Source organism: Bubalus bubalis, chromosome 8, assembly GCF_019923935.1.
Source record: "Bubalus bubalis isolate 160015118507 breed Murrah chromosome 8, NDDB_SH_1, whole genome shotgun sequence".
Lineage (NCBI taxonomy): Eukaryota > Metazoa > Chordata > Mammalia > Artiodactyla > Bovidae > Bubalus > Bubalus bubalis.
In genome coordinates this window covers 52,162,917-52,177,967 of record NC_059164.1, presented here as the reverse complement: position 1 = coordinate 52,177,967, position 15,051 = coordinate 52,162,917, and the positions used below count along the sequence as shown (strand labels likewise).

Sequence of the window (15,051 nt, the reverse complement as noted above, 5' to 3'; positions counted from 1 at the left end):
GTTTAATTTTAAATTATGTTATAATATATTGGATATATTCACCTCCTTTATTAGACTGTGAGTTGTCTGAGAGTAAGGATCAGAGGAAATTTTGTGGCTCTAATATCCTGAATTTATTCATTTGTGCATCCATTCTACATTTATTGAGCACCTGGTATATGACAGAAATATTGTTAAGTGTAGAAATTTTTATAAAGATGCATACATGATCCTAGCCCTAAAAGAACTCACAGCCTAATGGAAATAAAATGATATTATATTACATGATTTTAGCAACTGTACAGTTTGAAAAGCACATTTACTTCCATGATATCCTTTGAACCTTAACAACCGTTTGAGGTTGGTATAATTAGCCCCATTTTTACAGATGAGGAAAGCGAGTTTCTCAGAGGTTAATTATGTTGCTTCAGGTCACTCAACTAATCAATGGCAGATCACGGGCTCTAGGCTTCTTACTCCAAATCCTGTGGGTGCTTAACAAATACTAATCCAACAATACAAGATTGCATTATTGGATTATTAATATTCTTGGATTATTAGTTGTCTTCTTCTTCTGATCAAGTGCAAATATTTATAAAACCTCTTCCTAAACATCTGTCTTAAATCCATTCCATAAGTAAATTACATAGAATCAAAATCAAAACTCCTGATCTGACCAGATGAATTGTGAACACAGAATCTTTCAAAATAAATCAAAATATTCACATACCCTAAAAAATTTAGTACCACAAATCTGATTCAGTCCATTTCAACAGTCAAAAAAACTGCTTTGGTGCATAAGGCATTGTATGCAATAGAAGGATACGTTAGTACTTGCCCTCATGGTTCCAGTTCAAAGAATTACTGTGCCAGAAGTTGTTTCCTCTGTTACGGGTCCAGGAAAATCTGATTCTTGTTAGTATCACTTCCTATACACGGGAAAAGTAGGAGAATGTTGCTTTGATTCAATCCAGTCTACACATAGCACTGTGCCTGCCAGGCTGGATTTGTATTAAAAAGAGAAAAAAGAATATGTTACTCAAAAAGCTTCTGTGTTACAACCAGAGGGGTGGTAGGGCAGGGGGCTGGGGCAATGGTGACATCCTGTATATACAGCAGAAATATTACAAAGAATCATTTAAGACAATCAGACCATATGATATGCATGTTAATTAGAGTAAACAGTAGATCAAACCAGGTACAACCGCATAAGGAAACAACAACCAAGGAATCATTTAAACAGCTTTAAATGTTCTAAACATCAGTATGATATATCTTGATTGGAATAAATGCAGAAAGTTCTGTGGATCTCATCCTGACTTTGGGTCTATTTTATTCTCAAGTATAGCAACACAGTAAGCAGTGGCACCTCTGTCCATAAACAAATCATGAGCTTCCTCTTCTGCTTTTCTTTGAAATTTCCCCAAACCGAGGTTTGGAATAAAAGAATGTTTAAGATTTTTGAAAATACTGTGTCACAGGAAATTTGAGTATTTCAAATTGAATACTAGCAAGCTGTAGATCACAAAATATAATTCTGCTGCCATGTATCCTGTTTATTCATTCACTCATTCTATACATTTTTACTGATCATTTACCTTGGGGTTATAAAAATGATGAAGCATAGTTCTTTCCCTGCAGAAATCCAGCTTATTGAGGTAAGATAAATGCAATTATCTCTTTCAGTGAAAGTATATCAGTTAATAGAGAGGATGAGAGTCAAAATAAAGAGGAAAGCCAAGTCATTTGATGAGGGTATAATGCCAAGGTAATTATTAGGCCTTTAAAGAAGGAGGCCCTGTATGGTTCATCTTCATCCCCACAGTACCTAGAGACTTTTCTGATACAAGGGAAACAATAAATGTTGAGTGAATAAATGAATGAGTGAGTGAATAAACATTACGTGAAAAGAGCCCAAAAAACATCAGTTTTCTTGGCTGTTGTGAATAAATAAATGTCAAGGGCATATACTGCAACATATACTGAAACATATACTGCAGACATAATACTCAAAATATCTAGAAATGACCAGTTTTCTTGCATGAGTAGCTTGACTCCACCTGTACAGTATTTTGCATTCTAATAATTTAATAAGATGGACTAAGTGAGAAATGAGAATAAGTTGGCCATGTGAAAGGTAAGTCACTCCCTGTTTTCTACAGGGGCCTCTCTTACTTGGTATGCTCCAGACAGTCTCAGTATAATATTTTGGTTTTAGGGCTCCTAGTGAGTCATTTTTTTACCCACATACTGGAAACAATCTGTTTTAGTGTTTGCATATGACATCACTCTGACATACTGTAAACATGATAGCATATTTTACGGCATTGGAAAAATAAACAAGGGAAGGAAATATCCTTCCTTCGTGCTTTGGTCAAATATATTTTATAGTTAACTAAACTTAGCACACATGGGGTTTCCAGAAATGTTGAGAAATGAACTTCCTACTTTGAGTAAAGTTGATCTAATGAATGCAACTATTCACAGCAAAACTTAGAGATTCCTTGAAAATGTATTAATTCCTATTTCCAAAGATATATTAGCTCTTCTATAGAAAAAGTCTGCTATAATTCTAGTTCTAGGTCACTAATATTGAAAGGCTTATGGCTCACTTTTAAGCTCTCAGAATGCAAATAAAGGAAAAAAATCTGAAGGTTTTGATTTATTTTAAATTGTTTTTTTCCCCCCTCGCCTAGCAGTATCACAGCTATGGGTTCGATCTCATTTTTATTGAACAGTCATTAGGCAGGGGAGAAATGAGAATAAAATGGAAGAAATTAAGTTCAAGTAGAGGACACATGGGGAAAAAGGGGGTTTGAAGCAAACAGAAATAAAGCATTAAAAACAGGTTTGCTCTGAGCTTCCTCTCCAGCAGAAGATCATGTTGGATCCAAGCTCTTAGAATGCATCTGATGCTTTCAGAGGCAGGCTTCTATTAATACTTGATATTTGAAAGTGCAGCAGGGTAAGAGGATTATCATTTAGGTTTTTCAAAATCATACAAAAAAGTAGTATTTAGTCATTTCTTCAAGTATTATTCAAAAACTCAGGTTACGGCATCCCAGTTTTGTCTCAAATTATTTCCTGACTTTCAGTTTCCCTGAAAACAAGCAGTTGAAAATACCATTGGTGTGTGTTGCTTAAATAAATAGCCTCAACCTATCCTGTTAATGTAAGTTATCTTGGTAGAGAAGATTAAGTATGCAGATTATTTTCATCAGGTTTTAATGTGTGACTCATCTTAGCTAAGTTAATAGGATAAGGCATTTTGTTGATTTGTTTTTTAAAAAGTTAAGGAAAAAATACTTTATTAAGTTCAACTTGTCCAATGTTTGTTAAAGATATAAAATATCAAGTTCATAGGTTGGCATATAAAAAAATGACATAAGAGAAAAAAAAAAACCTCTACTGCCTAGGGGGAAAAAAAGCATAACTGGTTTGCTATCTGTCTTCCAGCAGACCCACACAGAGGAATTTTGCTCCATTATCTTGACGTAAACTGCTACTGCTAACATTATAAGCATAAGTTTTTTTGTTATTGTTGTTGTCCTGGCGTTTACTAAGAGTATTTAAAACAATTTTGAGTTACTTCATCAGCTATTTATCGATGCACTTTATGCCTTTTGTTAGCTAAAACCACAGTCATTTTAGAACATAGATCCCTAATCTTTAAGTCTGTCAGTCCCATTTTGCATTACAAATCATCTGTAGTTTTATAACTGTCATTTCCAAGGACATCTGAAAAAGATGGATTTATGAAATGTTACCATGCATTCTAAGAAGGCCAAGAATTAGCATGACTTTGTAAAGGTTCTTATAAATTGAGCAACAGCCATCACTGGCAATAAGGTGGTGTTTGCTTTTGTCAAGTATCTTTATTTAAATATTAAGGGAGAGATATGACCTTTGACCTTGGAGATCTCTGTGACATGGCAATGGTCCAGTGTATCAGCTGTCAGTGGAGTGCTATGGCCTGACTCTCTCAAGGCCCCTATTTGTGGACAGTGTTATAATAACTCTTCCATTAGGCATCCCCAAGGCAAATAACCTCAGCTTTAACAGAGTCAGCTTAAAATTCCTTAGAGTAACATTAAGAGACTATCTGGTTTGTGTCAGTTTGAGATCAACTACTCTTTGCACAGGTTCAATTCTGTAAATTTTAAGTAGCCATAGCTATTCAAGAATTATTTCATATATGCCTGCAGGTAAATATTAGACACTAGAATATAGAAAGAATCCCATGAACTTCTTTGATTTCTTAACCAGCCTCTTTAGAGACTATCTGAATCCAAGTGGCCTTGAGAATCTATTTTTTAAATGACTCTTTCCATCTATATACATACCTTTTTGTTGATGGAAATTTCACAGAGTTGCTGCTTATGGTATGAACAGTATTTGGAGACATCAAATGACAACTGGAAGAGACAAGATAGTATTCATTAGGAAGCAGGCATACTTCCCTGTGTGCATGCCAGAGCTAAGTGATGGTTACAAGACCAAAATGGTTCATTTTTCTTCCTCCCTTTTTACCCTGATTTTGTCTTACACTACTTTATCCTCAGGTAAGTAAATCTGGTTATGCTCAGATGAAATGCTTGCATTTGAATTACAAATTATCACTGCCCTCATTTCTAACTACTGATTACTGGGCCCAGGTTTTGTGGGGAAATCTGAGGTCAAAAGACATCTTTATTCTGTGAAAAATAAAGGTCAAGCTATCCTAAAATGCTTTGAAAAAATCATAGTTGTCATCTGACATCTTAAATCACTGAAGATGATGTGATCACTTCAAATGCATGGCCATGAAACAAACTGTGTCTCCTCTGAATCCAACTTCAGTGTTTGGGTATCTGTGACTTCACTTATTAAAACCTTTTGTACAAAGTAAAAATTCTAAAAGTTCATTAGTAACTATAGATAGCTTCTGAAGTGCAACCTTCATTGTTTCATATTCTTAGTTAAATACAAGTTAATACATTGGTTTAACTTGGAAATTTCATTTTTAAATCTAATGGAAAAGTTAACAAATGTTTATGGAGTGCCTACCAGGTATACATGACATTGGAGCAAGTTGACACCATCCTTTCATTCTTACAGTAAATATCCAGCCAATTTTTTAAATAACAGACTAATTTTAGGGAAATAAATTATATGTTTAGTACTTGCCTTTACTTATTGCTGCCCAAAACGTCAAAGGGTAAATAGTTATTGATTGGATTAAGTTTGTCCCACATCAGGTTAACTGCTATAAGGGAACAAAAGTAAAAAGACCTCATGAGCTAAAACCCCAGGGCTCATAAACAACACTTAGCTTTTGATTTACGGTGAAATCACAATTCTCCATTTCCTGTTCACTCTGTCTCTGACATTGCATGTGAGACCATAGGGCAATACATGCCCTACAATATAATATAGGATGTAATTTAAAGGGTCCTATTGATGCTGTAAATCACAAGGAGTTCTGCTGAAGCAGTTTATGAATGGCAGTAAAACACTAAGACTGGATTATATCATTAGAATTATGTACCATGTGCAAGTATTATTATTTGTAATTGAGGATAAAGAATTACAAAACACGTATATGGGAATGTCATTTTTCGTGGTATTTACAGGCTTCAAAAGAAAAGATGTGTTTTTGGATAAAAATAAGAAATTCAGGCTTGTAGAATATCCATCATTCTGGAGAAAGCATGTGTGTGCTCTGGGAGTAAACCATAATAGTTGGAATATATTCTGACAGGTTATACATAACCCAATTGTTACAAGCACAAAAGACTATTTCCATATGTGCTACCAGCAAACTTGATAAGGTCTGTAGTGCTTAAAAAGACAACCACCACAATGACCATGACAATATGAGGTTATAAAAACAAATTGAAGAGTGTAAACTATCAACCAACCTGCTAGTGTTCTCTATAAGAAAATTATAATATGATGGCATTTTCCACTGAATGGACTTATTTTTGTTGACATATAGGCATTCTGAAGCTCTAAATTAATGCACTTCCAAGTTTCTGTTTTTGTTTTTTTTTTTTCTGGAAAGATAAAATGACATTGGCAATTGGTTAACTATTCTGGACATATCTTTGATGATGAAGAGTAAATCTAGTCTTCTAGCTCATTTAGCTGCATTCTTCTGTTTTGAGTTAACTTTTCTAGTGGATGTGGATGTTACTAAAGCAGATAGCCTGGATTGTAGCCAAACAACTATTGCATTTGTTATTTTAATTTTTTCCCAAGAAACTAAGATAATATATAGTGACATATCACAAGTAATTTCAGAATATTCTAGGAGTGCTCTTCTAATTAATTATCCCAAATGAAGTCACTCCCCAGCAATATTCTAATATCGTTTAAGACTTAAGCACCTACTGGCTTTCTCTCCCAGGCATTGACCAGCAATGATCATCATCCCCAAGCTTCCCCTCAGTTCAGTTCAGTTCAGTTCAGACGCTCAGTCGTGTCCGACTCTTTGAGACCCCATGAATCACAGCACACCAGGCCTCCCTGTCCATCACCAACTCCCACAGTTCACTCACACTCATGTCCATCGAGTCAATGATGCCATCCAGCCATCTCATCCTCTGTCGTCCCCTTCTCCTCCTGCCCCCAATCCCTCCCAGCATCAGAGTCTTTTCCAATGAGTCAACTCTTCACATGAGGTGGCCAAAGTACTGGAGTTTCAGCTTCAGCATCATTCCTTCCAAAGAAATCCCAGGTCTGATCTCCTTCCGAATGGACTGGTTAGATCTCCTTGCAGTCCAAGGGACTCTCAAGAGTCTTCTCCAACACCACAGTTCAAAAGCATCAATCTTCGGTGCTCAGCCTTCTTCACAGTCCAAGTCTCACATACATACATGACCACAGGAAAAACCATAGCCTTGACTAGATGGACCTTTGTTGGCAAAGTAATGTCTCTGCTTTTGAATATGCTATCTAGGTTGGTCATAACTTTCCTTCCAAGGAGTAAACATCTTTTAATTTCATGGCTGCAGTCACCATCTGCAGTGATTTTGGAGCCCCCCAAAATAAAGTCTGACACTGTTTCCACTGTTTCCCCATCTATTTCCCATGAAGTGATGGGACCAGATGCCATGATCTTCATTTTCTGAATGTTGAGCTTTAAGCCAACTTTTTCACTCTCCACTTTCACTTTCATCAAGAGGCTTTTGAGTTCCTCTTCAGTTTCTGCCATAAGGGTGCTGTCATCTGAATATCTGAGGTTGTTGATATTTCTCCCGGCAATCTTGATTCCAGCTTGTGCTTCTTCCAGTCCAGCGTTTCTCCCTAATTTCCCAAAACTCAGAGAGGACACTCCAAATTATTATCCTGGATTATACCTGTCAGAGCCATGTCTTATCATTTTAGGCTTGTTGCTGCCATATTTCCCTTCCACAGAAACAAATTTATTCTAGTCTTATTCCTGCATAAGAAGGATGGTAATTAATACTATCCTAATAAACTATCTGCATTTATTTGCAAAGACATCAATTACTTTTCAACAGTATTTAAGTGACTTTCTGGGAATAACTCTAGAGTCAATTACTACAAAGATTAAACATGAAGGCAAATAGAATGGGCAGTTGATACTATGGGAAACCAGTATTAGCACTTAATTTGAATTGTTTGGGCACTGAACATCATTCATCATGAAAAAAAAATGTATGTATATTTATACACACATCCTCATGTATATACACATATATCATGTAAACATTAAAAAATTCAAATATTTATATATGTAATCCATCCTAAATTATACTCGCATGAAAATTTTCTCATAACCACTAATTTTCAAAGGCATACAACATTTTAGAAAACTCAGGAAAACCTTATGACACTGTAATACATCTAAAAGCAAGATTTCATGAATAAGACTGCTTAGGTTCCGATTCTTGATAGCTGTGTGAATTTGACCAAACTACTTAATTTCTCCATGTCTAAATTTCTCTGTAGAGTAATATAAAAGGTTTAATATTTTTAGTATTTAATATATTTAGTCCCAAGTGTATTTAGTATTTATATAGAGTACTCACAACTATGACTAATAAGTGAAAATCATCATGCATATATCTGTTATTAAGATAGTAAATTGTTGTCTAAGACAGATATAGCTTAATTAGACAATATCCTGAAATATATACATATTTTTACAAAGTACATTCTGGATTATTGAATTATTGATTTTGATTGTTATCTATGTTTCATAAATTTATTAATTCAACAGAATTTTTAAACACACATGCTATGGAGTAAGATAGATGCTATAAAATACACAAAAAGTTTTAAAAGATCCTTATTCTCAGTGAACTTAAAGTCTACTATTCTTTGAATCATTAAGATATAAATAGTTATAGTCCAAGATGGCAAGTAATAAGGCCATAAGAAGGTAGAGACAATGTGCTATGATATTTTAGACACAGTAAAAATTATTTCCAGCCAGAAGGTCTATGGAAAGATTCTTGAAGGAGAAGAAATTTTAAGTGATTCATGAAGATTAATTAGCATGCAGAGTTAAGAAGCATGCTCATTCTGGAGGATATTAGGGCACAAGGGCAAGAAAGTGAGAGACTCTGTGTGAAAGAGGATAAGACACTCTAGCCTAGCATTGTTGGAGATACAGAAACATGTATATAAGAAATTTTGAATTACAGTTTTGTACAGCTAAAAATGATCAATATTAATATTGCTATACACATTTCCAAGTCTTCCCAGATGGCTCAGTGGTAGAGAATCTGCCTGCCAATGCAAGAGATGCAGGAGACATTGGTTCAGTCCTGGGGTTGGGAAGATCCTCTGGAGGAGGAAATAGCAACCCATTCCAGTATTATTGCCTGGAGAATCCCATGGAAGGAAGAACCTGGTAGGCTCCTCCAGGGGCTTCCCTGGTGGCTCAGAGGTTAAAGTGTCTGCCTGCAATGCAGGAGACCCAGGTTCGATCCCTGGGTTGGGAAGATCCCCTGGAGAAGGAAATGGCAACCCACTCCAGTATTCTTACCTAGAGAATCCTATGGAGGGAGGAGCCTGGTAGGCTACAGTCCACGGGTTGCAAAGAGTCAGACACGACTGAGCTACTTCACTTCACTTCCAGTGTTATTGCCTGCAGAATCCCATGGACAGAGGAGCCTGGTGAGCTACAGTCAGACACAACTGAGCACAAACACACTCATACATTTTTCTAGTTGTTTCATGAATATAATTTTATTTAAATGATTGAAAATATAAGATTTATGATTATATAATTATATGCATATATGTATATATGCATCATACATGTGCTGTGCTTAGTCACTCAGTACTGTCTGAATCTTTGTGACCCCCATGGACTATAGCCCACCAGGCTCCTCTGTCCATGGGGAGTCTCCAGGTAAGAATACTTGAATGGGTTGCCGTCCCTTCTCCGGGGATCTTCCCAACCCAGGAAGGGAACCCAGGTCTTCCACATTGCAGGCGGATTCCTTACCATCTGAGTCACCAATCATGTACATATATATTGTTTATTTGAAATAAATGAATATTTTAAATGGCTGCATACTTAAAAAAGATGAGCAATTAATTAATCATCCAACTTTATAGGAAATGTATGTGCTCCTCACATTGTGCTATTGTCAATAAGGTTAGAATAAACAAACATATATAAATATTTGCTTGCACTCAACATTGTTTTCTTATTATATATTTTGGGAAGTGAAATTTGTATCAAAAATGTTAGCAACCTTAAGGTTTCTGGCATATAATGTCATGCTGCTGAGTACATACAATTTAAAGCCTCCAAGTAGTAACAGAATGCCATCTTAATATTTATTTTCACCTTTCTGAATTTGATAGACAGAACATTGTATATTATTTATCTTTAAATTTGCAATTTCAGCAAGGATAATGCATTTTAATTTTATTTATCATGTTTCTCTTTCAATTTTGTGAAACTGATCTATTCCCTACTATTATGAGGTCATTCACTTACTAATGATAATGTCAGAATTGTTTCACCAGAAGTAGAAAGAGAAAGAAAGCTTTCAATTAGCTTCTAAATCCAAAATAGGATTTTTTTCAGAAATAAAAAATTTTGAAAATTTGTTGTTTTTAAGTCATTTTCTGCTAAATCCAATATCAGGATTATACCTGGATTTGTACCTTTTGACTTAAAATAATTTCTTTTTTATCAGTAATTTTTCTCTACTTTTTCATGGGTCTAGTGATAGTGAATGATATTCCAACTATTGTAAAAGTTGTAGTGGAAAAACTCTGGATTATGTTATTTTCCTCTGTAGAGTATAAACTTGTCTTTCAGCAAAAGGTTAAATCATTGGAGGTAAACTGCAGCTATCAAAATTTTGTTTTAGGCTTTGTTAAAATGAACCAGACCACCTTACCTGCCTCCTAAGAAATCTGTATGCAGGTCAAGAAGCAACAGTTAGAATCAAACATAGAGCAATGGACTGGTTCAAAATTGGGAAAGGAGTACGTCAAGGCTGTATATTGTCACCCTGCTTATTTAACTTATATGCAGAATACATCATGTGAAATGCCAGACTTGATGAAGCACAAACCAGAATCAAGATTGCTGGGAGAAATATCAATAACCTCAGATAAGCAGATGACACCACCCATATGGCAGAAAGCGAAGAGGAACTAAAGAGCCTCTTGATGAAAGTGAAAGAGGAGAGTGAAAAACCTGGCTTAAAACTTAGCATTCAAAAAACTAAGATCATGGCAACTGGTCCCATCACTTCATGGCAAATAGATGAGGAAACAATGGAAACAGTGAGAGACTGTATCTTCTCGGGCTGCAAACTCAGTGCAGATGGTGATTGCAACCATGAAATTAAAGATGCTTGCTCCTTGGAAGAAAAGTATGACAAACATAGACAGCATCTTAAAAAGCAGAGACATTACTTTGCCAACAAAGTTCTGTCTAGTCAAAGCTATGGTTTTTCCAGTAGTCATGTATGGATGTAACAGCTGGACCATAAAGAAAGCTGAGTGCCTAAGAATTGATGCTTTTGAACTGTGGTGTTGGAGAGTCCCTTGAACTATAAGATCAAGCCAGTCAACCCTAAAGGAAATCAGTCCTGAATATTCATTGGAAGGATTGATGCTGAAGCTGAAACTCCAATACTTTGGCCACCTGATGCAAAGAACTGACTCATTAGAAAACACCCTAATGCTGGGAAAGATTGAAGGCAGGAGGAGAAGGGGATGACAGAGGATGAGATGGTTGGATGGAGCCACCAGCTCAATGGACACGAGTGTGAGCAAGCTCCGGGAGTTGGTGATGGACAGGGAAGCCTGTTGTGTTGCAGTCCATGGGGTTGCTAAGAGTTGGACATGACCTAGTGACTGAACTGACTGAAAATGAATATGATTCCAGTTTTGCTATATTTCAAGGGCAAATCCAACTCCTGGGCATAGACTTTTTCAAACAAAAGCTTGATATATTTACTGAGGATTCTGAGTCTGAACTTTAATTTTTTTATATCAGTCTCTGCCTTCAGAAATAGATTGAAAAAAAATTATTCACATATTTTGTATATTTTCTACCCAAAAGGTCAGAAACATACAAGGATTTCTGCTCTCACCACTGTTGTTCAACTTCTGCTATGGGTTTAGCCAATGAAATAGTCAGGCAAGAAAAAGAAATAAAAGGAATTCAAATTGAGAAAAGATAAGTAAAACTGTCTTTATTAACAGATAACATGTGGAAAATCTGATGAACTCTACAAAATTCAGTGGTTGGTCTAAAGACTCCATTTTGTTATGAATCTATTTCTTCCAAAACTGGTTTATAGTCACAACAAACCCAGTCAAAATTTCAGCTGTCAATGTGCAAAACTGACAAGCTGATTCTAAAATTCATATGGAGATATAAAGGATCTTGAAAGATGAAAAAAAGTTCCTAAACCTACACTATGTGCTTTCAAGACAAGTTATAAAGGTACAATAATCCAGACAGTGTAGTATTGGCATACATTAGTTGAAGAGGTCAATAGAACAGGATAGTCCAGAAATATACCTACAAATACATGAAAAATTGATTTTCAACAAAGGTACAAGGACAATTCAATGGAAGAAGAATAGTCTTTTCAACAATGGTACTTTGAAAATTGGAAATCCATATGTATAAAATTAAAAAAAAAAATAAAAAACTAAAAAAAACTGAAGTAAAAAAAAAAGAGAGAGAGAGACAAATACTCCCTACAGCTGCCACATATATGAACAGATTGAACCTCCCTATACCAATGAAAAACAATTTACTAAAAACTTTTAGCAAGTTTCATCAGATCAGATCAGTCACTCAGTCATGTCCGACTCTTTGCGACCCCATAAATAGCAGCATGCCAGGCCTCACTGTCCATCACCAACTCCTGGAGTTCACTCAGACTCACGTCCATCAAGTCAGTGATGCCATCCAGCCATCTCATCCTCTGTCGTCCCCTTCTCCTCCTGCTCCCAATCCCTCCCCAGCATCAGAGTCTTTTCCAATGAGTCAACTCTTCACATGAGGTGGCCAAAGTACTGGAGTTTCTGCTTCAGCATCATTCCTTCCAAAGAAATCCCAGGGCTGATCTCCTTCAGAATGGACTGGTTGGATCTCCTTGCAGTCCAAGGGACTCTCAAGAGTCTTCTCCAACACCACAGTTCAAAAGCATCAATTCTTCAGTGCTCAGCCTTCTTCACAGTCCAACTCTCACATCCATACATGACCACAGGAAAAACCATAGCCTTTACTAGATGAACCTTGGTTAGCAAAGTAATGTCTCTGTTTTTGAATATGCTATCTAGGTTGGTCATAACTTTCCTTCCAAGGAGTAAGTGTCTTTTAATTTCATGGCTGCAGTCACCATCTGCAGTGATTTTGGAGCCCAGAAAAATAAAGTCTGACACTGTTTTGAGTGTTTCCCCATCTTGATGGGACCAGATGCCATGATCTTCATTTTCTGAATGTTGAGCTTTAAGCCAACTTTTTCACTCTCCTCTTTCACTTTCATCAAGAGGCTTTTGAGTTCCTCTTCAGTTTCTGCCATAAGGGTGCTATCATCTGCATATCTGAGGTTACTGATATTTCTCCCAGCAATCTTGATTCCAGCTTGTGTTTCTTCCAGTCCAGCGTTTCTCATGATGTACTCTGCATATAAGTTAAATAAACAGGGTGACAATATACGGCCTTGATGAACTCCTTTTCCTATTTGGAACCAGTCTGTTTTTCCATGTCCAGTTCTAACTGTTGCTTCCTGACCTGCATACAAATTTCTCAAGAGGCAGATCAGGTGGTCTGGTATTCCCATCTCTTTCAGAATTTTCCACAGTTTATTGTGATCCACATATTCTGTACTGTTCATGGGGTTCTCAAGGCAAGAATACTGAAGTGGTTTGTCTTATATATTAAGACAATATAAAACCATAGCAGAAAATCTGTGTGGGCTGACAAAATTATACTTGACAAAAAACTAAAGGACAAGAGCACAGAAAATTGTCCAAGTATATACCATGGCATAATATAATATAATCATTTTAGATTATTTAATAAAAATATTGAAATAAGTTGGAACAAAATAAAATTTGATTATTACCTTACTTTATATACAAAAATAAGATCCAGAAGATTTTGATATAAATGTATAAAGTAAAATATTTAAACTATCAAAAGGTATCAGATGAACTATCTTTAATAAACAAAAGAGCAAAAAATTTCCTAGATAAGATATAACAAATATGTCTCAGAAAGAGTAATTGAAAACTTTCACTATATCGGAAATTAAAATTTGTGTTTTAAAAGGCACAAATATGGATGATATCAACAAAGTTGAAAAAAAAAATAAAGCCACAGACTAGCAAAACATACCTACAAAGGTACAACCAACAAAGTATTGCTACCCATATTCAGAATCCTTATAATCAATTAAAAATAGTTTCATGACAACAAACAATAAAACATCCAAGAGGCAAAGGATAGAAAGAGAATACTTGCTAAAGAAACTTAAATGGCCAAAGGTATTTTAAAAATTTAGTCCTAGTAGTAGTCAGTGAAATGTAAAATAAGTCAAAATAGCAACATTTATCCCATTCAATTGAAAAAGGTAAACCAGAAGACAAAATACAGCATTGGTGAACTGTGGCCACAGAGAATGATCAAATGCTTCAAGTAGGGATACAAAATGATACTCTTACTTTGAAGAATATTATCCCATATTCTAGCTATTATCCATATTTGTGTCCTAGAGAAAAAGTTCTATATGTGTACCAGGAGATATACTCAGGAAGCCATTATAACAATGTAGATTATTCCATGACAAAAGAGATATCCCTAACACAACAAGCGAAAAAACTAAAATGCAATGTGATGTTATTTTTGCAAAAAGAAATCTTACACATGTTACATACAGAGTCACACATTCACACATATGCACAAATATATATACATATTAATAGGAAAAGATCAGTAGAAATCTTTCTTTACATAGTAAGAATATGTATGTTCATAACTAAATTTTGTTGTATTTATTTTTACTAACGAATCATAGTGGCACATTTTTTAGAAATTTGTACTGTTATATATAATTTTATATTTATCTTTTTATGTATCACATTGTTCATATTATTTTATATATTTGGGCTATTTATTTTTTAATTATTTCTTTTAAAAATGATAAGTATTAGTTTACTTTAAAAACAACAAAATAAATAATTTGGTAAAATTTTTAAGAAATCTGCTTACCATGATTTCAATTAGTGGCATTCACCATATACTCAGGAAAGAAGCCATTTCCTTCAGGAATGCTGTCTTGACTCTCATAAGTCTGGGTTAGTTGGTCCTCCTATGAGATCCTGTGTTTAATTGTGGTTATATTGTTTCCTCTTCTCCACCAATGAGTTCCTTAAGAATTGTCTGTTAACCACTGATAGAATGTAAGACATCTGCTTCTGCTAAGTCGCTTCAGTCGTGTCGGACTCTGTGCGACCCTATAGACAGCAGCCCACTAGGCTCCGCCATCCCTGGGATTCTCCAGGCAAGAACACTGGAGTGGGTTGCCATTTCCCCCTCCAGTGCATGAGAGTAAAAAGTGAAAGTGA

At 35.5% G+C, this 15,051-nt stretch overlaps 1 long non-coding RNA gene and 1 other non-coding gene across 2 annotated transcripts; one reads left to right on the top strand and one right to left on the bottom strand.

Annotated features, from left to right (window-relative positions):
• Window positions 1-53: 53 nt before the first annotated feature.
• Window positions 54-5,073, bottom strand: LOC123334710. Its single transcript, XR_006552763.2, has 2 exons — window positions 4,323-5,073; window positions 54-980 (listed from the first exon to the last, which is right to left on the bottom strand). It is a non-coding gene; the product is annotated as an uncharacterized LOC123334710 (long non-coding RNA).
• Window positions 5,074-8,861: 3,788 nt separating this feature from the next.
• TRNAC-GCA lies at window positions 8,862-8,933 on the top strand. The gene has a single exon. It is a non-coding gene; the product is annotated as a tRNA-Cys (tRNA).
• Window positions 8,934-15,051: the final 6,118 nt, after the last annotated feature.